Source organism: Anomaloglossus baeobatrachus, chromosome 3 (genome assembly GCF_048569485.1).
Source record: "Anomaloglossus baeobatrachus isolate aAnoBae1 chromosome 3, aAnoBae1.hap1, whole genome shotgun sequence".
NCBI classification, from domain to species: Eukaryota; Metazoa; Chordata; class Amphibia; order Anura; family Aromobatidae; genus Anomaloglossus; species Anomaloglossus baeobatrachus.
Genome location: NC_134355.1, coordinates 388074188 through 388101886, shown reverse-complemented (window position 1 = coordinate 388101886; position 27699 = coordinate 388074188). Strand labels below are relative to the sequence as shown.

At 40.3% G+C, this 27699-nt stretch overlaps 1 protein-coding gene across 4 annotated transcripts in view; it reads left to right on the top strand.

Annotated features, from left to right (window-relative positions):
* The window catches only part of KCNQ5 (potassium voltage-gated channel subfamily Q member 5), an 894563-nt gene that overhangs the window by 352640 nt on the left and 514224 nt on the right, over positions 1–27699 (top strand). The gene's annotated exons all lie outside the window — the stretch shown is intronic.

Sequence of the window (27699 nt, the reverse complement as noted above, 5' to 3'; positions counted from 1 at the left end):
GTGATATGTTGTCTTTGCACCATCAACTATGCAGTTTTGTAACATTTGTCATTTAAACTTGGTGACAATCAGCAGAATTGTGAATACAGCTCTGGGCTACAATACATACTGTAACTCTGGACCAGAATATAAAGTATTGCAATGGCTTATAACTGTAATGACATATTAAAATTATCACCTTTTCATGCTTTGGTTGACAGTATTCAATTTTCTTCTAACTTTTAATAAAGAGGGTAGGCAAACTGATCTTGGGCAAAGTGATGGTACATGAAGTGGTGCGTATAATATATAGACCAGAAGTGATAGCAGTGGCATGTTTTCTTTCACTGACACACTGATGTGACCATTGGCAGCTTTGATTATGTTACATAAGAAGTAAAAGCACCTTTAAATACTGTGAGGATTACATATTGAGTGAGCAAGCTTTTATTCAGTGATCTTAATGTTGAAGCATTGTCCATATTAGAGTGTTACTCTACTTTTGATTAATGTACTTTATAATTGGCTTCCAGCAGCAGGTGCAACTTGGCCAAATGTTAACTGCCTCAACATAAATCACATGTAGATATATAGCTGGAACCGCTCTGTTAACTCTGCTAGATGAAATTTTTATGCTTTGATAAAAGTCATTTAGCAAGTGTGAGATTATTACTTTATTGTAAATCTTACCTACAGGTTGTCTATAGAGAAATGAGGCGAGTCTGCAAATACATAATAAATGCTGGTCAAATTGGTCATTCATTAGTGAAAATGGATGGGAAATTCTTTTCTTTTTTTTTTCTACTCACTGTATAAAGCACTGCAGATTATGATAGCGCTATATGAGTCTGTCTCCATTGGGGATCATAAGCTAAATTTCTTACTAGTATGTCTATGGAGTGTGGGAGGAAACCAGAGTACATGGAGGAAACCCACAAATAAATTGCTGATGTTGTTCTTCATGTGTTGAACCCAGGACCCCAGCGCTGTTAAGTTAAAAGTGCTAAGCACTGAGCAATCACGTTACCAAAATTTGGGTTTATAAAAATGTTTGACTAATTCTTGTGTTTTTTTATGCCCTGAGTTAAAAAACACTTCTATTTTTAACCATCACGTATGGATTTTGCACAAAATACAAGTGAAATTACGTACAAATGAGATGAACAAGAAAATGTTTTATTCCAACCAAAAATATACACCATATTATATATAAATATTTCTTGAACATTCATTCGACAACTTTATTGGAAATTAATTTTGGCACCTTTTCCTTTTCTCTTAAAAGCATCCCTTGATACCTTTTCTCTGATAGAAGGCTGCAGATCTTCTCTGGGAAGCATCCAGCAGTAGTCCCCATCATGTTCATGTTCCATCTATGTTCCATCTACCTTGGTATCATCATTTCACTTCCTTGATATCCTGATTAATTTTTTTTCCTCTAACAGCACCAAGGTTTTCAGGATAGTATTCCTAATGGGAACGTGAAAAATGTAACTTTATATTCGCCACACAACCCAAGGCTTTGAAATGTTTCAGCATGTTCTCCACGATGAAGTGAAATTTTTGTTCTTCGTTGTTACCTAGAAATTTCTTCACAACTTCCTGAAAGAGTCCCAAGTCCTTTTCTCAACAGCTTTCATTTTTGTTTCGAACACGCTGTCCTCATGAGATTCTGAATATTAGGACCAACAAAAATGCCTTCCTTCAATTTTTTAGTCCCTGAAACTTGGAACTCAGGAACTTATGTTTATCCTTTTGGTAGAGCTTTCACAACAAACTGATTCATGAGTCCAAGCTCAATATGGAATGGGACCAGAAGAATTTTAGTGGGATAAACTAAATGTTTCACCACTATGTTCTTGAGACCAGGTTGAAAAGATGTTCTCGTTGGACAACTTTTTTGGCTCCAGTGATGAGTCCTATCCCAGCTGTCCCATTCACACAAAAAGCATGGGTACTTCGTGTATCCTCCTTGCTGCCCAAAGAGCAAAATGAGAACTTTTAGATCACTACATATTGACCATCCTTGATCCTTGTCTTTAGGTTTCTTGAGAATAAACACACCAAAAGAAACAGCGATCAGACATCTTGTAGATATATAAAGATTTTTAAATCTTTATATATCTACAAGATGTCTGATCGCTGTTTCTTTTGGTGTGCATGTTTGGTGTGATTTGTCTGGGGTCCTTATATATCACGCACCTGTCTCTAATTGAATTGCTAACTATATGTCATCATCATCATGGTGGAGAGGTTGTTAAAAAATATTTACATTCTTGAGAATAAAGTCTAAATTCTCATAGCTTTCCTTCAAGTGCACAGAATGCCCTACAGGCACTGAAGAATACTTGTTGCCATTGTGCAGTAGTACAGCTTTCAGACTTTTTTGAATAAATTAATAAAGATTCTCCACTCTCTCACAGTGTACTCAATGTTAAATATTTCCATCAGCCCAGGAACATCACTGTAATGCGCTAGAGCACTGTTTTGAGAAAAGTATGGAAAAATGTCCTTTTTTCTACTTCTGTATCATGACAAACATGTAAAAGGAGCTAGCAGGTTCTTTTCCTTTAGGTCTAAGGGTGGCTTTACATGCTGCGATATCCGGCCCGATATCGCTAGCATGCGAGCCACTCCCATTGTTTGTGCGAAACGGGCATATCGCTGCCCGTCGCGCACAAAATCTGGCACCCCCATCACACATACTTACCTGCATAGTGATGTCGCTGTGACCGGCGTACCGCCTCCTTTCTAAGGGGGCGGTCCGTTCGGCGTCACAGCGACGTCACTAAGTGGCCGCCCAATGAAAGCGGAGGGGCGGAGATGAGCGGGACGTAACATCCCGCCCACCTCCTTCCTTCCGCATTGTGGCTGGAGGCAGGTAAGGAGATGTTCCTCGTTCCTGCGGCGTCACATGTAGCGATGTGCACTGCCGCAGGAACGAGAAACAACTTCGCCCCTGCGACAGCAGCGATAACTGGCAGCGGACCCCCATGTCAACGAGGAGCGATTTTTGACGTTTTTGCAACGATCCAAAATCGCTCCTAGGAGTCACACGCTACGACATCGCTACAGCGGCCAGATGTGCGTCACAAAATCCGTGACCCCAACGAGATCGCTGTAGCGAAATCGTAGCGTGTAAAGCCCTCTTAAAGTCTAAAAGTTCTGCAGAATATTTAGGAAGGTCCTAGTCCCTAACTAAATCATTTAACTCAAGCTGTGAAAAAAGCCGTGGCTGATTGGGATTAGCGTGAAAGTCTTCATCAAAATCCTGGTCTGAATGAGATGTATCTTCAAGTTTCTCTGGAGGTGAAAGAAAAAGGTTTTGGTACCGTGTTAGCCAGTTGAAAAATGATTGATTGCTCTCAGTGAGAGAAACAAAATTAAAATTTTGTAGTTGTGATACCTTTTAATGGCTAACTAAATTTTAATTTTGTTTCTCCCATCTGGAGGTGAAGAAACAGGTATTCCTGGACTGTGAGACACAGGGCGCATCACTGACGGGAGGTCTGGGTATATAATTTCCTTCTTATTTTTAAGGTTGAATCCTTCTACATTACACATACAAAAGTAGTAGTCATCACTATGATTTTGTGGCTCCCGCCATGTAAAAACAAAAGCTCTTTCTTTCCTTTAGACCACTGTCATAGGTTTTCTACACAAACAGAATACATTACATGTGGAGCCCACAACTTATCCTCATCACCTAGTTTTACACCAAAGTACGCTTAATACACTTTTCTAACAAAGTCCATAATGTCACTGAAAAAACTGTACATGATGGAATTTTTGTCAATATTTTTAATGAGTTAAGCAATCAAAAGTATATAGGAATCACCTCTTTTCAAACAATTATACCCTTGCAGACCTGTGTAATTGTCTCTTTCTGTAGATAGCTACCTATACTTTAGGGTATTTGTTAATTATTGGAGGTTTAGTCTTTAAAAAGATGAAGAATATGGCTGTAAAATGATGATCATAATTATTCTATTCGAACAGCAGGCTTGCCAGCCTCTTCTTAATAATGATTTAGTTTGCAGAAGACTTACCAGAGCATACTATGCATTTTTTCTCAAAGTGCTATAGCTCCCATTTCTTTTCAATAAAACAATGGAGCAGAACTTTTTTAGGGACAGAAAATAAACAACATGCCGGATTTAGGTTTATCGTGCTCTTTCATATTGTAAATGCCTACAGGGACAGACTGTCCCATCTAGAAAGCAGAGGTTTCCCCAATGAACCCAGGCAGTAATGGGACCTAAATTTGGTACTTGAATCACTTTTTTCCCACTGGGTAGAGATGAGCTGATCTTTTGAAATTTGAAATTGATGACATTTTTCTCCCCAAAACCCATTTGCTACAAATAAATTTGCGTAAATCTCTAAACTGAAAAGCCTGTAATTGCTCGGAAAGTACACATAGGGAGAGGAGATAAAAACCTGCTAGCCACAAGAACTTACACTTTGTAGGAGAGAGGTCCCTGCTGACGATAAGAGCTTACACTTTACAGAAGTGGGAGAGAAAGAGAGAGAGCAACCCAATTGACCATAAGAGCTTACAATCTACAAGAGAGAGATGGGAAACATATCTACAATTCCAACTATGCTCTACTGGGAACCACTGATCTGTGATGGCCCGAGTACTGACCACCACTGTGCAAGGTATGATAGTCCCTAAAATGTCATAGCTTCAAGACATCTGGGAAAGCGTATGGAGAAACATAAAAAGGCAGTATCTCAGTCTCTGATGTTTCACGCCAGTATGAGTGATTGTGCCAGGCAATTTTTTTTCTGTTTGCAAACCATGACTTGAGTCTCAAAGAGTTTCATTTCGCATGAAACCATGAATTTTAGGAATTTTCACTCAACTCGATCTTCAGTGCATAGATGCTCATCTCTAGGGTTTAAATCTAATGGGTTGATTCATAAATAGACTATTATCACATATTGATGATGTTTCTGATGTTTATTTATCATAGTTTTACGATGCAGTTAACAGTCAGACATGCAAAGTCAGAAGTGCACATATTCTGTACAGAAATTTGGGTCCTCGGAATAATTTCATAAAGGCTTCCCTTGCCCAACATTTGATCCTTTTATAAAAGTTTTATCAATTTCTCGTTACTTATATAGTGTCAGGATATTCTGTTGTACTGTTGTACAGAGAGAGTTCATCACTTACTTTCACTATTTTTTATATTACATTTTGAGTAAACAAAGGAGACAATTTAATAGGAAGATAATAAAACTGTAAATGTGATAGTAAAGTCTGGATAGAAATCAATAAAAACATAAACTCCATTAGGATGCTGTTTTATGTTTTGTTTACGACAAGTAGGGTATATACGTTGGTTTACTGTGTTTAGATTTCAATGTCTAAAAAGTCGATGACACTATGTCCTTTCATCCTCACAAAGTTCTTTGAAGCAAAAACACCAATTAAATATATAAGCTAAATATAAAACATTTGGGATGTCTCAGAAGTTTTATTTAGAAGACTCGTGTTACAAATTTGTAGTGTAGTAGAAAAATGTGGCCTTTTTACATTATTGCTAAATATTTAAGAATCATAGAATTAACAGCAAAGAGAGATTTGAATTATTTAATAATTATACATAAAGATTAAATAATTATACATAAATCAAATTGTCTGGGAAAATCAATTATCACTGTAAATTTCCCTATTTTGCTTTATAAAATCATGATTGTGTTTAACAAATCACAAACTATATCTGGTTGTTAGATAACTTTACCATATTTTCTAAAATCCTGAAAAGGTTCTCAGTTTTTACAATTTGTATGATAGACACAACCATATTCTCAACTGTTACTGTGGAATATATAACAGATAAAGATTACAAGCCTTAATGATCCTGCTAATGGGCAGATATACCTTTTTACAATGTGGGTTTAGGCTATAGCTATGCCATGCTTGTCCTCACAAAATTAACTTTTGTAATAGATTTTGTAGGACCTTTCATCAGCTCACTCCTAGTTGTCTCAAAAGACAAAGTGATTAGCAATGTTGCTTTGTAGCACTAGCACTTTGTAGCACTTAAGTGCTATTGTTCTCCTATGTATTATCTGAGCTTAAAGAATACCTGTCATCAGGTCAGAAGTGGCCAATTTTTGCTCTTATTTTATTCCCGTCACTTTCCTCATAATACATCATACAGTTCAACGATTTGGTCCTTTTCATTTAGTGAAAATTTTGATGGTCTTTACCAAGAAAGTGTGGCTCACATTCTCTGTCATTAGTTGCTCTTCATAATTATCCAGTAAATACTGCCCCCTTGGTAAAGACCATAAAAATTAGCACAAAAAAACAGAACTATATCTGTGGAACTACATGGCGGATTTCACCAAAAAATATTAAACAAATAAATACTCAGGGAAGCAGCAAGAATATAATGAAATAAAAAATTGGCCTTTTTTGACCACTGGAATATTAGAGTTGATTGCCACTGATACCCCAGAACCTTCATAAGTATTCCAACAAGACATCTAAAACACTCAAAATAAAGGAACTAGTGATACTCAAGCCCAAGAAGACATTCTCAATAAGGACCATATTGAGATCATTCCTACCCCTCCGAGCATGTAGATTAGTAGTATCAAATTTATGATGAATGTGCAGGGCGAGTACATACTTTTCATTATGCCCTTTGTAAAATCAAACCCTGCTGGGATTTGAAAGAAAATTTACCTTTCATTTTTGCAGTTGGTCTTGACAAAAATCTAGACTAGTCTGAATGTCTCCATATTATGTGTTTGTTCCTTTTAATTCGAGAGGGAGCATGGGAGAGAGTGAGTGAAAAAAAGACGTGACTAGCAACTGCAGGATAAGACTAACCATCAAGAAATATAAGTACGCATAGAATCTCCATGTATAAATCATAGGAAGATTTCGATTAAGCCAATTTGTTTCATTTATATTTTTAATACACTACCGTATATGCCGGCGTATAAGACGACTGGGCGTATAAGACGACCCCCAACTTCTGCCCTAAAAATATAGAATTTGGGATATACTCACTGTATAAGACTACCCCGCTCCCAAATGAAAAAAAGTCTGCTTTGATTGCAACATGTTAATTTTAATTCCGCGAGAGCCGTACAATATGTTTTTAAAGGGCCATTGACAGATCAATCGCTCCAATGTTCACTTAGTACAGCAAGGAATGCTCCTCCCTGCTGTATAAAGCCACAACTGGACTGAAACAATGGTACTACACTCTGCTACAAACAGACACACACAACTCTGCTACAAACAGACAAACACACACAACTCTGCTACAAACAGACAAACACACACAACTCTGCTACAAACAGACAAACACACACAACTCTGCTACAAACAGACAAACACACACAACTCTGCTACATACAGACAAACACACACAACTCTGCTACATGCAGACAAACACACACAACTCTGCTACATACAGACAAACACATACAACTCTGCTACATACAGACAAACACATACAACTCTGCTACATACAGACAAACACATACAACTCTGCTACATACAAACACACACAACTCTGCTACATACAGACAAACACACACAACTCTGCTACATACAGACAAACACACACAACTCTGCTACATACAGACAAACACACACAACTCTGCTACATACAGACAAACACATACAACTCTGCTACATACAGACAAACACATACAACTCTGCTACATACAGACAAACACATACAACTCTGCTACATACAGACAAACACACACAACTCTGCTACATACAGACAAACACATACAACTCTGCTACATACAGACAAACACATACAACTCTGCTACATACAGACAAACACGTACAACTCTGCTACATACAGACAAACACATACAACTCTGCTACATACAGACAAATACACACAACTCTGCTGCTCTGTGGGGCCTGCACCCGCGGCTCGGCGGGTACAGCACCCGCGGCATCGGCGGGGGGGGATTGGCAGGGCATACATCTGGGGGGTTAGAAGCAGCTCACCGGGGCCCATAATGGGCACAAGTCCCCCTGTGTTAGATATCGCCCCCATAGTGCTGCCCATGGCCCCTATATAGATCGCACAAGTCCCCCTGTGTCAGATATCGCCCCCATAGTGCTGCCCATGGCCCCTATATAGATCGCACAAGTCCCCCTGTGTTAGATATCGCCCCCATAGTGCTGCCCATGGCCCCTATATAGATCGCACAAGTCCCCCTGTGTTAGATATCGCCCCCATAGTGCTGCCCATGGCCCCTATATAGATCGCACAAGTCCCCCTTTGTCAGATATGGCCCCTAGGCTGCTGCCCAAAGTAAAATAAAACCCTCTTTCCTTATCTCCTGTGTCCCTCCGTGCTTCTCTTCCTCCACTTCCTGGTTGTCAGTGCGGTCATGTGATCGGCACAGCAGGCTGAGATCTCTGCCTGATCACAGTGGAAGCAGGGACACGGGGAGAAACGCTGCAGGGGTAAGTAAAGCTTTTTTATTTTAGAATGAGCAGCAGCCTGGGTGCCAAATCTAACACATGGGGGACATGTGCGATCACACTGGGACGCAGGCTCATATAATATGCACCGCTGCCCCAGCCCCTCACTGCGTGCGATTTCAGCACCATTGGAGATGGACAGCGGCTGTGCATATTATATGAGCGGGTGCAGGAGATCAAACGCTGCAGCCCGCAGCGTTCCCCTGTGCTCCAGAGCTGCTGCCCCCACCTCCCCTGGACGCTGCAGTGTACATACACCCCCCCCCCCGTATATCCGGCGTATAAGACGACCCCCCACTGTAGCCATTATTTTAAGGGGGTAAAAAGTCGTCTTATACGCCAGTATATACGGTATATCACAATGGGACTCAGTTTGTAGACGATCATCAGCTCGATGCAGTAGCCCAAACTCCGCCTGCAAGTAACTGAAGCACAGAATACCTAGTACGCTGAGGTGAAGTCCTACTGAAATCCAAGGATTCGCAACTTAAGCGGGCTTTACACGCTGCGACATTGCTATCGATGTCGCGAACGAAAGCACCCGCCCACGTCGGTGGTGCGTCACGGGGTGATCGCTGCCATAGCGAACAACATCTCTACGGCAGCGTCACACACAATTACCTGTTCACCGATGTCGCTGTGGTCGCCGAACAATCTCTCCTTTAAGGGGGAGGTTCGTTTGGCGTCACAGCGGCATAACTAAGCGGCCGCCCAATAGAAGCGGAGGGGCGGAGATGACTGGCCGGAACAGCCCGCCCACCTCCTTCATTCCTCATTGCCAGCGGCCGCAGGTACGATGTTGTTCCTTGTTCCTGCGGTGTCACACATAGCGATGTGTGCTGCCGCAGGAACGACAAACAACCTGCGTTCCAAATGAGGAACGATTTTTTAAAAATGAATGACGTGTAAACGACGAACGATTTGACACCTTTTTGTGATCGTTACTGATCGCAAAAATGTGTCACACACAACGACATCGCTAACGAAGCCGGATGTGCATCACTAACACCATGATCCCGACGATATCTCGTTAGCGATATCGTTGTGTGTAAATGGGCCTTTAATCCGGTAAATCACAATCTTTTTTGATATATAAATGTAAAAACTTCATAATATGACAGAGTGACAAGGCCCCCAGTGATCTGAACCCAGATGCCGAGACTACTCAATGTCTGGAAAGTGCCCATTACCTTTTGCCTCCCGTAAAACAGCATCTCACAGGAAAACAAGTATAACCTTAATCCAAAGGGTTCCAGCTTCATTCCCCACTGCATTTTTATAAGATGTATAAAAATGTCATCCAAGTTCAGATCAATTTAACTACAACTAAGAAATTGTAGTTCGAAACACGTCAGTGGATCTGATGGGTCCTTTTTCATCCTGCCCCCTTGTGAAGTTTTTATATTTATGGATCTATAAAGTTTGTGATTTTTCCTGATTAAGCTTTAATGCTTAATCTGTGCATTTCTATTGCACTGTTTTTCAATGGTTGCATAACATATAATGCAATCAGTTACTGAGAGTATATGGCTGGTGCTATTTATACAAGAACAAAAAGTAACCACTTTTCCATAGTCTTCTGGGACTTAATAACAATAGTGCTAAACTCTTACAACAATCAGCTATTCACAATTATCCAAAAAGCATAAAAAAAGCATTGGCAGTCACTGAATTCATCTATCTCTATTCACAATGCCATCTTAGACACATGCATCGGGGAGTAAGCTGGAACCCTGAGGCTTAAAGGAATCTGCCAACAGGTTTTTGCTGCCTCATCTGAGAGCATCATGATGTAGGCAAGGAGATTCTGAATCCAATGATGTATTACTTAGATTACTGAGAACAGACATTCTGACGCAATCTGAATTTTTAGGTTTAGTCATGTAGCTAAGCCCAATGAGCTGTCCCTCCCACAGGTGATGTCACTACTAGGGGGAGTCAGCACACAGTGTGTGTAATGAGATCCACCACACTGTAAAACCAGAGTTGTCTGTAACTAAAACAACCACTAGAGGTAGCCCACGCACACGGCGTCCTAGGCAACTGAATGGTTGTAAAGAGGAGTCGTACTAACCGGGTCAGAGCTGAGAGAGGGAGCGCAGTACAGGGTGGAGGCGGAGTCAGGGTCCGGGACAAGCCAGAAGTTGGTAGCCGGGAGAGCAAGCCGAAGGAGGGGGCAAAGGGACGGGACAAAGAGCAGGAGAGGGACACAGAAGGTAAGTCAAAACGGAGGAGCTGGGAGACAGGGAGGTCGGGCAGAACGGAGGTCAGGGAGGTCAGGAAGGGTCGGGGGAGGTAATGGACAGAATCTAGAGCACTTACAGGAACCAGCCGAGCACACTGCAGAGCAGATCTATAACTGGCCGTGTAATGATGGAGGGGATGTCCTGATAACGTGGTGAGCTCCTGGGAATGAGGCATGGAAGGAAAAGGTCCTCCCACTGGGAATGCAGCCAACATAATCAGGTGACTGATACAGCTCTGCTACAGCAGAGTGCAATCAGTATAAGGACACCACACCAGGGTTTCTATAGAGAGTATACATTAACAATGAGGTGTCAATCACTGCAGGGGCTGTGTCGACCTGCTGTGCACCTGAGTTTCTAGTCCTGTAATGATAAAGGTCCTGCTACTTAAACAAACATAGCAAATAAACAATGGATAAGACTGTGAAAAAACAGGCTTCCCTGAACATTGTGTTAACTCTTGCAGCATGTTGGCTTCAGCTTACATAGCAAAAACCTGCTTAAATATCTCCTTTACGGTAGTGGTTGTGGTTCCTGTGAGGTTGTGTGTTAGGGATACATGCAAAGGTTAGAAAGGAAATAGATGCTTTATAGAAATTCCTTAACTGTTTCAAACATATTATGGTAACAAATAACGCCATGACATAACCTACAGATGTAGAAATTCTAAATATATCACACAACAGCTTATCTACACCATGATGCAGGAAAATATCTCTAACTTGACATTAATGAGCACGTGATATTAGATGTTTCGTTACAGTTTTCAAAATCAAGATATCTTGCTGCTTTATGGTATGTCAAGATAGAAAATGCTGCATTTGTATGTGGAAATGCCAATAACATTGCCCATCTTGGAGGGGTTCTTCAAATTAGTTTTGGGGACAGATTTTGTTATAGTATAAAGTAGAAATTTTGAGCATTTTTCGTCCTTTTGTAAGTTTAAATGCTGTGAAAGAAGTTAGAAAAAATGGGATTTATGTCCAAAAATATAGTCTATTTCTATTTATCTCAGTTAATTCCTTTAATGAGGTAAGAAAATAACACTTAATGTTTTGGGATGAGTGAACCGAACGGTAAACTTTGGGGTTCACACCAACCATCTAGCATTTGGGGCTAAGGGGTACTTTGCACGTTGCGACATCGCTAGCATCGGCTAGCGATGCCGAGCACGATAGTACCCGCCCCTGATATCTTGTGATAACTGCCGTAGCAAACATTATCGCTACGGCAGCTTCAAACGCACTTACCCTTACCCTCCGCTGTCTGCTTTACCTTGGCTGGTCATTAAAAATAGAGGGGACCCCACACCGTTTTTTAAAATTTTATAAAAAAAAAGGCATTTTTAAAAACAGAGTGGGGTCAACCCCTATTTTTGATAACCAGACAAGGTACAGCAGACAGCTAGGGGTTGCTATTATCAGGGTGGGAAAGCCCATGGTTATTCGATCCCTCCAAGCCTGAAAAAAACAGCCCGCAGTCGTCCCATAAGTGGTGCATGCAGTCCAATTCTGGATCTTCTCAATTACCCTGGTGCAGTAGTAATTGAGCTAATATACTTTGGGGGTTGATGTCAGCTGTAAATTGAAATCTGGCATCAAGCCCAGGGGTTTATAATGGATATGCGTCTATCAAACACCCAAATTGCTAACCCAGCAAGCATAGTTAAAAAACATCCCACAGAGGATAAAAATAGTTTATTTGAATAAAGACTCCCCACACTCCCTCGTTAATCAATTTATTAATTAAAAAGAAATTCTGTAAGTTCCAAACTAATCCAAAGATTAAAGTCTTATGATGTCCATCCATTTCTATGGGGCTGCGTTCTGAAAACGGTCTCAGAATGAGGCTGCATAGGTCACTGCCAGTCTCCATGTCTAAAAAGTAATGCATTTTATTTAATACCAAAAGAAATTGATACATATTTTGATATGTGATGTACTGCCTGTGTTTTAGGATTATGTTTGCTCCATGAATCATTGTAATCATAGTAAAATATTTAGGTGAGAAAAGAAGAAAGATAAGACTGAAGGTCAGAAAACCACTTATATGTGGAGCTCATTTTATTTAGAAGAACACAAATAAGTACATTTCACAATGATCTGACCCCCCAATGTTAAATTGTTCCTTAGCCACGGCTTCTTCGGTTTAATCCTGTACATTACCATCACTTCATGAACCACACATTTGAAAATTCTTTAAAAGATAATTTGCCATATCTGTAAATTAGATGGTGTCTCTCCAGAAATACTAATAGAAGGTCACAGCATTGTCAGAGATAGAGAATACAAAATTCTTGTGACTTGAGGGGTAATAATGAGCATCTTACATATAGGAAGAGTGTTGTTCCTGTAGTGTTTAGGCAGCGGAAACCCTCTTGTGAGAGGGGATAACTGCATTTCCAATTTACTGCATTGTGTCTATACAGTAAATGTGGAGATACTTGTCTGCTAGAAAGTATTCCTCGGGGAAGATACATTGGCTTTAGTTGCAGCCATTAATATGAGTAGATCTGCCTTTAGAGATCATTGATTACTAGAAGTAATGGTCTATTTTCCTCATTTCCTTTCAAGCTGAGATCAGACCTAAATACTATATGCAGCATTGAGGTCCATCTATTGCATGACACTGAATACAATGGTTATAGGATTTTATAGAAATGTAAAGGGGCTCTTGCTTTAGTTTACATCTATGTTGTGACTACTCTTTACTAGAGATGAGCGGAGCAGCGGAAGTTCGTGTTCTGCGAGTTTACTTGGCTTTTAGATAAAGTTCAGTTCGGCACCTGGACTTGATTCTGAACTTGATCCCACAGCCTGAACCCCATTGAAAGTCAATGATAGGGCAGTTCGGCTCTCCGCCCATATACAGTTGGCCATAAACAGAGCATTTCCGGGGGAGAGCGGGATTTTTTTGGGAGGGACACACTACATCCAAAAATGTTGTTTTTACCCCCAGTGAGAGCCAATCAGAGACGGCAAGTGGTTCACAATGCTTGATCTAGTGGTTTGCATGCATAAAGCACCCGAACTTGGACACTAAGTTTTTTTACAAGTCCATGTTTGGTTGGTACGAACCCCAAACTTTACAGTTTGAGTTCGCTCATTTCTACTCTTTACAAATAAGACCAGGATGACGTGTCGTGAAATACATGTTCTCATGATGCCTGATGAGACTCACACACTTATAATGAGGTCCATAGGGTTTAATTGTGAAGCTAGTGACTAGCAAAGTCTGCAACAAAGGTTCCAACATCAGACAGAGGTGGACAGAGCCTAAACACACAACTTAACTACTCTTCACTATACAATATTGCATCTATCCAACAGACATTTTGTTACCTAGCATGAATACCAATTAAATGTACTAAATGAGTTCTTCCAAAAAATCAGTTGACCTTATACTGATAATACAGTATACGCTTGTTTGCTCCCTTATTGTAGCATGATGAAGGGTAATGTCACCAGTAAGGTGCATCCATGTGCCATCTACGTACTGTCTGTATTTAACATTGCAAATAATAGGAGAAGCTTTGTAATTCATGTATTCTTTAGTCATCCATGGAAAACACTGATAGGTAAAATGGACACATGTGCCATAATCTGATGCAAACATTGATGAAATTGGTGCAATTTTTTCACGTATGTGTGTAAACTCGGATGTCTGAATGAAGCCTAATGGTGTATTTAGACTAGTCTATAATTGGTGAACAAGCTTTTTTATGAACACTCATTCCAGATTATCATCCCGCATAAATATGCCAGCGTTCACCCAACACAGGAGCAAAATGCTAGTGTAAAAATCATCCCATTCATGCAAGACTATTTGTACTGCCAACAATATGATACCATATGGTCGCGGAAAAATCATATCAGCCATTGCTTTGTTGCCATCATTGCTCCTTACACAGGCCGGCAAACAAGTGCCGATCGGCATGTATGTAGTGCATCTAATTGGTCTGTGTAAACACAGCATAATAGTGATCATTTATAGGTCCTGGCCTTTGTATCTCTACAAAATGCATTTAAGATGGAATTTTTTGTTATCCCAGCGCAGCACATTGAACAAACTACATTTTGGATATACAGTATAGTGTTAATAAAATGTATCTTTTTATCCTTTCGTTGAATAATTATCCCATTTCTTCATTTGAGTATATTGTGAATGAAAGAAAGATAAATCTCCCTTTGACAGGAACACAAATCAGTAGATAATGTTTTTAGGAGGAAAAAATGGATAAAATTCCGACAGCAAAAACGTTCCCATTGCTATAAGGATTTAATAAAATAAAACTCCTAAGTGCACAGCTTTTCCCAGTATGAAATTCGTCTTAAATCTAGCTTAAAATGTTCATGAACAAAGGCTCTGCTTGAATTATTTCTGTTTAATAGTGTACATTGAGGGATCTGCACTAATGGTTTATTTAGACTTCTGAAAGGGAACGTTGTACAAAGGCCGATACATTCTTCTGTCTTCTTTGTGCTCGATTACATTCCTATACAATATATTTTTACCTCTGACAAAAAAATGATAATAGCTGATGAGATAAATTCACAGTACAGTGACACAAAATACGTACACTCAGGAAATCATTATTTACCATATCCTAAATATCTTAGAAGTACACTATAAATGGACCATTAGTAGAGTAATCTGTAGCGTCTTCATTGCATTAAATACTAGGAAGGGGAGACAAATGCTTAGCCGAAGACATTGTAGACATGGAGGACATCCGTCAACATGCATTTTCATGTCCTAATGAGATCACTGAACATTTCGACAATAAATATCCTGTCATCGAATGCTAACAACTTTAAATAACTTCAGCTAAATAGTCTGAAGAACTCATTCCCTGCTATTTATTATCATTAAATTGACTGACTTAGTTTAGTAGAGACCAAAATTGGATTAAATATAGCTATATATAGTTGTGTGTAATTCAGTATTGAGAAATAGCCCTAACTCATAAATCCCTTCCTTCACCTATCAGAAGATTTGAGGTCATCTGAACCTTGATCTGTCAGGTGAGGAAGTTGGTATCTACTCCAAACTGGTAAGGATTGAAAGGAGATAATTAGCCCTTTCATTCAACCCTAGCTAAACAGCTAAAGCCCCCGTCACACATAGCGATGTCGTTAGCAAGATCGCTGAAATGTCACAGGTTTTTTGACGCAACAGCGACCTCGCTAGCAATTTCGCTACGTGTGACACATAGCAGCAACCGGCCCCCCACTGTGATATCGCTGAACATACCTGTACGTCCTGGTTCATTTTTTGATCGTTAGTGTCCCGCTGGGCAGCATGCATTGCTGTGTTTGACACCATAACAATGACAAGCGACCTCATTGGTGACTCAGAACTCAGCGTTCTATCGAGGTCTGAGTCCTTAGAATAGCTGCTCTGTGACAGGGTCTCAATAACCGCCGAGGTAGTTATACGGATTGCCGTATCGTTGCTTTGTCATTAATTAGATCTGCCTGTTTGACAGCTAACTGACCAGGTCGTATCATTGTCTGGATCGCTGGAACGTTGCTATTTGTAACGGGACCCTAAGTCTTGAATCAGTGAACCCCTGTTCTCTTAATTGATAAAGATCCTAGAGGTATACTTTTTTCATTGCACATTTTTTACATATCCAATAAGGAAACTTTAAAGGTAACCAAACATCAGGATTTTCGTGTATAAGGTGCAGCCAGTGCAGTACTGGAACTATCAGGCACATTGTGTACATACCATTAGTGGGCAGCTCGGATGTGTAGGCTGTGAAATCCAAGTTTATAAAGTTTGAAAATTCATCATCTTTTTGATTGAGCTCATAGCGCTCATCTCCGGCTCCATGTTTCTGAAGCCCACAGTATTATTGTGCATGAGAAGGCGGCGCATGCGCACCCGCTTCATCAGATCTGTTGTGACTGCAGAAGCGCGTGTCACAACAGGACTGGAGAACAGCTGATCTTACCCCGATTAGCTGCAGCAGACGTCTGCTACGATATCGTCTGCTGCAGCTAATTGGTAAGATCAGCTGTTCTCCAGTCCTGTTGTGACCACGCGCACTCCCACGGTGACAACAGATCTGAAGAAGCGAGGGCACATGCACCGCCCTCTCATGCACAATAATACTGTGGGCTTCAGAAACACGGTGTCGCAGATGAGCGCTATGCGCAGGCGCTAACTCCGACGCCGTGTAACAGAAGAGTAGAAACTTACATACAACCAGAGGGAGGGAGGAACAGGCGGCGGGGGTTGGGGGGGTATGGGGATACACGTGCATAACCTGCCCGGACATTAGCAGCAGAGGTGCACACATCAATCAAAAAGATGATGAATTTTCAAACTTTATAAACTTGGATTTCACAGCCTACACATTCGAGCTGCCCACAAATGGTATGTACACAATGTGCCTGATATTGCCAGTACTGCACTGGCTGCACCTTCTACATGAAAATCCTGATGTTTGGTTTCCTTTAAATAAAAGAAGACAGAGATCAATTTTTGTACATCATTTGTTCAATAAAGATTATGGCCCCGATCCTTCAAGACTAATACGAAAAATGTAAAAAATGATGGTGGACCCTGTTGGAATCTGATGATCCCGATTCATTTAGACACATACACTTCTTGGTGCATTTGAAGTGGCGTGTATCTCACCACAAATATCACTCCAGTCAAGGTATACCACAACTCCTCAGGAATTAGACTGTGTAAGATGTGGCACTACACCTCGTTCTGCTCCTATCCCGCCACCAATTTTGGCAGGGCTGAGTGACATTAACGACAATACTTGTCAAAGCCTAAAAGTTTTTTATGATCCTTTTTTTCAATGACAGGCAAGTTGCTCATTGTTTGCAATAATAAGCTATAAATTTAATAGAAAGTTATTTTATTTTTTCCTCTACATTGAGCTTGTGAAAGATGGAAGTGGTTGAATGTAACAAGCAGAGCTGGAGTGTAAAGTATTGGAATAAAATAGTCAGGAGGGAACATTGTGAGCTCTTGACACTATCAGAAATAGATTTCTATCACCATTAGGCCAAGTTGACCCAACTGTATTTTTATTCTGAGTGCTGTCTTAATCTGCGTGTGAAAAATTTGCAGCATGCACTAGTCAAGTTTGTCAGTGCGCAAAGAAATCAGATTTCAGTGATCAGTCATACAGCATCTTATTTTTATGGACACGTTGCAATTCTTTAACATAAGAATCTATATTTAATCCTGTAAGCTTTAATAACTGCTGATATTTAAAAACAGATACAACACAGATTACATATGGATGACAATTGAGAAAAAAATTGCCCATTTTTTCTGGATGAAGCTCAAATAAGTTTTCATACACTCGTGTGAACTTTGACTACGCTGAAAACTGAGCTGCATTTGCTTCTTGAGTATTTTGCATTGTTGATAAAACTTGGTTGTAACTATAGTGGGTACAGAGGTTTAAGTCACACTGGGAACTGAGGGATACAAAAGGTTCCTTGGGTCAATATGAGAAGACCAATACTATTAAAGACTCATTATAGTTGGAGCCCTGTGGAGATTTAGCATTGGCATTGGCACCACCCAATAGAAATACAATTTACTCGGAATGTAGCCTCTAATTATTCTATTAAGTAAGAACCGGCTACCAAATATTACTCAGTGGCTTTGACTAAATTGATAAGGTGTGTGTTCTATATTCAACATGCTTATTTTTTTAGATCTGCAAAAAGAAAGATCAGAGTTCCATAGTAATCATAGATTACTTTTTTTATATGTTTTGCTAGAACCCAGTTTCGAGGTTGGTACATGCAGCACAATGTTGGTGAATTGACCCTTGATTTATATTAAAGGGAATATGTCAGCAGTTTTTGCTACGTCATCTGAGAGCAGCATGATGTAGACAAAAAGGTCCTGAATCCAATGATGTATCACTTAGTTTGCTGGATGTAGCCTTCTGACACAATCAGATTTTTTAGATTTAGCATCCTGCAGAGTGGAGAGAGCTGCTTCCGCCCACACCTGTCACGCTTTTACACGTGAGAGGCACGTTCAGATTAACAGATGTCTGACGCACAACAAAAATACAACAAAACAATACAACAAAAAACAGTAGTTGCCCTGGCAAGTGCGTTGGCAGGTGGGAGACGCTAGCCCCATCACTGCACTAAGATGACACAAGAAAGGTTAGACAAACAAGGGAGACAACATCAAAAAGGAAAAAGTCAGGTTTCTGAAACACTCTTTCACAGGTCCTTCCACCAAAGGAGCCAGAATACAATTGGATTTGTATAATCAGCAAAGATTGCTGGGAAACATAACTACTTAAACACAAATGGGTGTGGCTACAGAGCAGCTGCAGCTGACCTCCACTGCTGGAAGAGCTGCTAGCAGCAAAAATGACATCAACTGTTTCACTATCAAGAGAAATGGAACAATATTTAAATGTAGACAGGCAGATCGAGACGAGAGGCTCCAGTCCTAAAGCTGTCACTAGTCTCCAAAAACAGGGTGACGACCATGACAATACCAGACTCTCTAAATACAATGTTTATTGACAGTGAGGTGCCAATCAGAGAAGGGGGCATGTCGGACTGCTGTGCGCTTGACATTGTAGTCCGAGCAATGATGATTCCTGCTGCTTAAACAAACATAACAAATAAACAACAGATTGGACTTTCACAAGACAGACAGCCCTAAATTCTCTATGTTAGCACTTGCATACATAACAAAAACAGATTCCCTTTCACTGGTGTTAGATCATTTACAAACTGTTTTAATAACTGACTGGCCTTAACAGTTAATAGACAAACATTTTCCCAGAGCTTTATTTCTAATTGCTTTTAACATTTCATACAAATAACATTACGGACATTGCAAATGCAATGGCCAAAGGTGAATATGGAGAAACAAAATCTAACCGAAAATCTTGTCATGGTGTCAAGGGAACGTACTGCACAGGTCTCAGGCTCACAAAGAAAAGCTACTTATGCGCAACGTACGGAATGTTTTATTTCCTGATCACAAGTGATAATTCTACTTTCTCCTCATTTGACTCCTATTATACAGTCATCTGTGCTCTGTGCTTTACATGGTTTTATACAGTATTAATATGGCTGCAGGAGAAATGAATGTGATCTTTGTGGTTATAGCTGGAAATTCTATAAAGATCCCTTACATATAAACATATAGCGGTAAAACAATGAGCTCATTAGTTTTGTGGCGTCTGGAATTCCAGACTGATGTGGAGATATTTCACTTTTTACTACTATTTACATGGCTCTTTGCGCTTGTTGGGGCATTTTCTCCTACAGTGAATTTATACTGAGATACCTTTGTGAGATATTCTAGTGAAAGCATGGAACACAATACAATGGTATTGATTAATTATTGCAGCAAGGACATGAATCACTGGATGCTCCATAACATCTATTAGCAATTGTCTGATTTTAGCATCATATAGGCATTTACAATGAACAGCTACGGATAGATTAGAGATGTATTTAGTAAATATTTTATAGTATTAGTGCTAATAGAGTGTATTGTACCTTAACATTTCTATGAGCGACACTAAAGCAAAAGATGATATGTCTCGTATTTAAAATGCTGAGTTGCATTTTGGAAGAGCATAGAAGCTTTCAGCGAAAGGCTCCATGTTGGCTGTGATACCATACTAATTGGCAGGTTTATGGAAATATGCTGAATGTACTGACACTGTAATACAATGTGACAGGTGGAGTTCCAATGCCAATTATAAGAAGGGCAAATGTCCACAATTTGCCATACACCGTGAACCGTAAAACCTCAGGCGATGTGCAGTCAGATAGTAAGACCGTAACAATTCACTACTAGACAGTGTGTATTTCTGTAACGAAACACACCAAATATATACCTTCACCCTGAAGGATTTAGTCTTATTTTAGAAAACTAGGTTGCAGCATTTCCTTTTAGAGCTAAGTGACGGACAACAGATCGGTATGGAGACATTTTTCTAAATGCTGAAAATATATATTTTTATGTGTATTTACAATGATATGAATGACTGTGAGTTTTTGTACCTGATGGCGCTTTTCGTTTGGATATTGAAATATATACTGCTCTCTAAAGGAGATTTTGGGGCTTTGGAGATGAAAATTGCTTTTGTATAAGTAGTTCTGTCTACATTGTGCTAGGATGCAATCACGCTTTTTATAAGGAAAGAAGTTTTAAAGCGGACCTGTCACCAGGCCAAAATTTGCCATTTGTCTTTCTTGTTTTATTCCAGCTACTTCCCTGAGTATTCTGCTTTTTTCATATTCGTATTATGGCTCCAGAGATATGTGACTTTTTATTTGGTACAACTTTTTATTGTCTTTACCAAGGAGTGTCACTCACAAGATAATAATGCAAAGCCGCTTAGGCCGGTGTCACACTTGCGATTGCCTCCCGTGTATCTCGAGGAAGTCTCGCTGTGCATCACCTGGCACGGGCTCACACTCTCCTCACAGGAGAGATGCCTGCAACCGACCCGCTCCTGTGAGGAGAGTGTGAGTCCGTGCTAGCTGATGCACCGCGAGACTCGCGAAGCAATCGCAAGTGTGACACCAACCTTAACGACACACTGAATCTTGTTTTTTTTTCTTTCATGCTACCAATTTTATTGCCTTACCACTTCAACAAGAAACGTTTAGTGGATACACACATATATAGTAACATTTGACAGCAGGCTTCAGTATAGGTGTGGCATGTATGGTTGTCACATTGGACTAGTAAAACAAGTGTTCAAAATCAGAAATGCATGGTTGAATGTCTTTATTTTTTAAACTTTTTTCTTGATTCCCAAAAATCCAGCACTTTCAACAGTGCACTGAATTGGTGTGGCTTCTATCAATGTAAAATTAGACTAACCAAACAGATGTGTAGAATAAAAATTCTTTGTGACACGGACACTTTGTGAGGCAGTCAGTCACAGTTAAATGTCTGAATTTTGGGGAATTCTCTTTTCTATTTTTAAAACACAATTACGGTATTTCCCATCCCCCTTCATAAAAAGAATTGTACAGTAAATGCAGAAACTAAGTACAGTCTCTTGTGACAAGCAAGTACATCATGTATGACACTGATTTCAGACCTTTCTGTAAAAAATAGTGTGCTGGCTTCCTGCTGCTTTCTAGTGCATTAAGAATGAAGAAAAAAGTGTATGATTATAATACATACAGTGTGTCCACCCATATCCTGTCCACCGCCATTAACTTGAGAACGGCGGCAGCTATAGGCATAGAAGTGGTGTCTAGTAGCCATGCACTACGCAATGAAACCACCTATAGTGCCACCTGGTGGAAAACAATGGAGTTAGCATTTTTATTTCGAAAACAGAACAAGATAGAGAAAAAAAGTGAATTACAAAGTTGTAGGGCATCATCAATTCAATATGAATCGACACCTTGCATACAGAAATGCTATGATATGAAATCCATGACCCCCCAAAACATTGAATGCTGGCCCCATATATGGCGCTCATTTAACTTTGATGCTCAAAGTGGCCACCGTCAGCTGCAATGCCCATCTGGACTCTGGACAGCATACTGTATCTTGCTGCACGTTGTGCAATATGGTAGGTGACACGTTTGCACAAGCATTTGTGATACGTCATCATAGGTCCTGCAATGTTGGTGGAGGGGTTGCATACACCTGCTGTTTGATGTGACCTCACAGAAAGAAGTCCAATGGGGTCAGGTCAGTTGAGCGTGGAGGCCACTCCACACAGCCACCATACCCAATGACTTGTAGGAAGGTCTCCATGAGGTATCGCTTCACATCCGCAGCCTTGTGAGTTTTACACATTCTAATCATAGCATTTCTGTATGCAAGGTGTTGATTCGTATTGAATTGATGATGCCATACAACTTTGTAATTCACTTTTTTTCTCTATCTCTTTCCGCTGTTTTCCACCAGGTGGCGCTATAGGTGGTTTCATTGCGTAGCACATGGCTACTTTACTATACCTAGACATCACTTCTATGTATGCCTATAGCTGCCGCCGTTCTCATGTTAATGGCGGTGGACAGGATATGGGTGGACACACTGTATATACGTATCTCTCTCGCTTTGATGATACATTGAATTTATATAATTCACAGATTACTGCACTTCTCTTCCTCTCTACTGAAGTTGTACAATACATTACTGACTCGAGTATTTGACTAGAATTTTAGGGCTTTCTCTTCCTATCGTTATTGCTGAGCTATGAGATCTGACATCATCTCACTATCTTAAATCATCATTAAATTCCTGCTGCCTTTAATGCTTAAGCTTTTGTATAGGCTATGATAGTCCAGTCTGATTGGCTACACCATATGATTGATGTGGTAGTTGCAAGGCATTGTGGGGAAGCCCACGCAGTTGCATTTTATGTCATATCAGCCTTATGTGACTGATGCAATCTACTACAATATGTACAAAGGCAGCAGGGATTCTTTTTTTGTGATTTGTGCAAATCGAATCTTGAATTGTCTGGATTTGCCAGGACTTGTGAATTTCATAAAATTCAATCTAGCTTCGTATCATATCGATTTTCTACTATTTCTAGTAAATACAGGCTTCTGTTACCAGTTCATTGGTAATTTCAGGCTGCTGTGAGCAGTACATTGGTAATTAGAAGTGATACAGATAGTTCATATCTCCTGTTTTTTGTTCCAACTATAATCAAAAGATAAAGGTTTTCTACCATTACTAAAATGTTGAACATATTTTTACTATGTGTATTCCTCTATCCTGAGATGTTATTAGTGAGGTGACGGATATTCCCATGTATGTATCTTACGTTATTAACTACCAACACGGATTTGTATAGCAAGTATTGGCATTTAGATTACTGTAATTACCTTGCTTACTTGAATGGAAAAAAATTAAATACTTGGAGCCTTCAATAATAAATAGATTAGAACAGTAGTGGATATCTGATTGTCTCACACAGTTAGGAAGCTGTCCTCAAGCAGCTGGTGCTATTACGGTATGTAAGAAATGTAATTGTTAATGGCATTGCTGACTTGTTGCTGCTCGGATGGTTCTTACCATTGTTCTGAAAGTTTATATTGCCTGATAAAAAACAATACAAAGTTTATTTTAGAAAACACACCATATTCAAGGGGCTGTTGCCTTTCAATTAAACAAACTGCAGCCAAAGTGTAAACTTAATCTAAATGGAACAACCCATTTAATACTTTTTACAGTGGAAGATATTATGTAGACCAACATCACATGCTGTGAAGGGGTGTATATCTGTGTGGTTGACCTTTTCCCATTCAAGTTGGAAATCATGCATAAATCTCATCCTAGCAAAGTCCTCACACCCCAGACACATAACTCATTGCTACCAATTCTAGGCCAATAGGTGACAGAATTCACTCACCCCAGTGTTCAAAGAGTTGAGGTCATAGGTGTCAAATGTATTGAAGTTTTAAAGGGAAGGTCTCGCGGTTTTTTATTTTTGTATTACTAATAGTGATTATGAAATCAAGTATTTTAATACAAAAATAAGCTCACTGTTTATTTAGTTTTTATTTAATTATAGTTTTACTGAAGCACTGGTGGCTGCCATATTGGATTTGCTGTGTGTAACGACAGCTAGTCACGTACTTTATGGCAGCCCTCTGTGCATAGAGAACAGTGGTCGGGATCCGACCCCATAGACTAGAGTAGGCGTCTGCTGTGACCTGGACGCGCCCCATGGGCTGTCCAGATTACTACAGAGGGAGGAGATCAGTGCTGTCTGGAGCTTCCCCCCTGTCACTCGCCAGGATGGGTGAGTACTGGTACGCAGCGTCAGACTGGCTAGCGGAGGAATCTCTAGTAATGCCAGTCCTGGCTGCGGTTACCTGCATTGCACCTCTCACCTGAGCTCCAGAGTGCAGCCTAGACTGTACCACAAGCGCCGAGTGATTGATTCCCCCGCGATTGCAGTGCAGTTCATGTCAGCTGCAGACAGGCTGGGCTGATCTCCGGTGCTCTCACCTGAACTCCGGAGATCAGCCTGGCCTGTCTTTAGCTGACATGAACTGCACCGCAATCGCCGAGGAATCAATCACTTGGAGCTTGTAGTTCAGTCCTGCAACCTCCAGGCTGCTGGTGGGAGCTCCATAGTCAGTCCGAAGCTACCGGTACGTTACCCCCTCCGTCGCCGTCGCTGTTCCCCAGTCCCCACCACTTCGCCCCCGCCACCACCAACCCCCCCCTCACCGCTGGCGCCATCGCCGCTCCCCCACTTGTGTGTGCTCACCCCTGGCCTCTCCTCCTAGCAACTCAGTGGGGCAACGCGGTATACTGTATATCTCCCTGCTTGTGTCAGTCGGCAGAGTGTTGCTCCTCTTGACACGTACACAGGAATAGCCTGCAGAGCGTCGCTCCTGACGCATGATACGGGAGGAGCAACGGCCTGCAAGCTATATATCCCTATATATGTGTGGTTTCCACTCACTCACAGCAAGCAGAGATGTTGGGGAATGGGGAATGTTTCTATTCACTGACGAGCACAAATGATGGGGAATGTTTCCACTTATCCCTTGGAAACACCCAGATTGGGAGGGGGCTGTGACATCACACACAGGAGAGCAGATTCTGCCCACTTTTACTACAGCTGTAATCCAGGCTATTTCTACAGTAGGATTTCTGTAGGATTTCAGCAGCTGCTCCCCCTAGTGTTTAACAGTGGAAAATATCAAACTTTTAATTTTTTCAATTAAAAACAAATTATAATATGTACACATAACATTAAAACATTAATACGTTATATTTTTTCAGTAATTGAAAAAAAAAAATTTTGACGACACCTTCCCTTTAAAGTTAAAGAGGTTGTCCAGGATATAGCCAAAAGAAACAATCCTCAAAGTTTTATGCTCTGCTGAACCAACTTTGCCACTCTACTGGTTTCTGTCCACTACCGAAACCAGTCATTGGCTGCAGCAGTTATGTGTGCAAATAATATGTGATGACCTGCAAAGAGTTAAACAGAGACCAACAGGGAATACTGGAATGGCAGTACTGGAGGTGAGTAATGTTTGTTTCTTAATTTAAGGAGTTTCTTAATTGAGTGTTTTGCTCGTTCGGTGGGTGACTGTCAACATACAGTACAGACCAAAAGTTTGGACACACCTTCTCATTCAAAGAGTTTTCTATAATTTCAGGACTCTGAAAATTATAGATTCACATTGAAGGCATCAAAACTATGAATTAAAACATGTGGAATTAAATATGTCTTATATTCTAGGTTCTTCAAAGTAGCCACCTTTTGCTTTCATTACTTCTTTGCACACGCTTGGCATTCTCTTGTTGAGCTTCAAGAGGTAGTCTCCAGAAATGGTTTTCCAACAGTCTTGAAGGAGTTCTCAGAGATGCTTAGCACTTGTTAGCCCTTTGGCCTTCATTCTGCGGTTTAGCTCACCCCAAACCATCTTGATTGGGTTCAGGTCTGGTTATCTGACGTAGCACCCCATCACTCTCCTTCTTAGTCAAATAGCCCTTACACAGAATGGATATGTGTTTGGGGTCATTGTCCTGTTGAAAAATAAATGATGGTCCAACTAAATGCAAACCGGATGGAATAGCACACCGCTGCAAGATGCTGTGGCAGCCATGCTGGTTCTGTATGCCTTCAACTTTGAATAAATCCCCAATAGTGTCACCAGCAAAGCACCCCCACACCATCACACCTCCTCCTTCATGCTTCACGGTGGGAACCAGCCATGTAGAGTCCATCCGTTCACCTTTTTTTACAAAGACACGGTGGTTGGATCCAAAGATATCAAGTTTGGACTCATCAGACCAAAGCACAGATTTCCACTGGTCAAATGTCCATTCCTTGTGTTCTTTAGCCCAAACAAGTCTCTTCTGCTTGTTGCTTGTCCTTAGCAGTGGTTTCCTAGCAGCTATTTTACCATGACGGCCTGCTGCACAAAGTCTCCTCTTAACAGTTGTTCTAGAGATGAGAAGGTGTGTCGAAACGTTTGCTGCATCATGCAGCATAGTGGTGGATACCACTGCCTTTACCACTACCCTGACAGTCTTAATAACAAGCTGTGTGATGAAGGCCACCTGGCCGAAACGTCACATGTTGCTTTAAGACTTATGGAATAAATTCTTTGTTTGTATCCCCATTTGAGAGTGCCTTGTCTCTAATTCTCTCACTTTATGGACAAGCTGTGCACTACAGCACTTTGCATGGCAATACACCAGCAGGTATGGAGGGGAGATTGTGTAAGTGAATAATAATAATAAAGTACAATGGTACCTCGGTTTTTGATGATGTTGGTTATCGTTGGTTCGGTTTTCATTGATTTTTTTCACTGAAAATTTGACTCGGTTTTCATTGTTTTTTGTCAGCATGCCCACGTGACTATGGTGCTAATTTTGCAACAACAAAGGGTGATCCACACATTTCCTGATCTGTGTTGTGTGTCTAAAACTAATTAATTGGATTGACATTGATTCCTATGGAAACAATTGTCTCGGTTTTCATTGCTTTCGGATTTCACCGATCATATTTGGACGTATTGTTAATGAAAACAGAGGTATCACTATATATAGTTATAGAATACTTCTGCCATTTTTAGGTATAAAAGTATTTACATGTAAATTAAATCAAATACTTCCCATATAGTGCTGGTCTCAGATCTCCAAACTGAGAGATGAAGTATTCTTGTTGCCCAAAGGAACAAATCAGTGTCCAGAGTTAACGTTTTAAACAACATTGGAAAACTTGGATTTCCTGAAACTGTTGTGATACATCGGGTACAGTTGGTTTCTCACCAAAGCCTAGTCATACCGGTAATACAGATACTGCAAATTAGCTTTTCCCATCCTCTAGTTTCTAAACTTTAGTGAAAAGTCTCTCGATATCTTTATACCAAGTATTGATTTTAATTCCACAGTTTATTTTACTAATCTAATATATTGCAAAGTCCAACTTTTACCTAGTAATAATTACAACAATATATTGGAATGTGTCTTTCTAAAAAAAAGATTTACGATTTTCTAAATAAG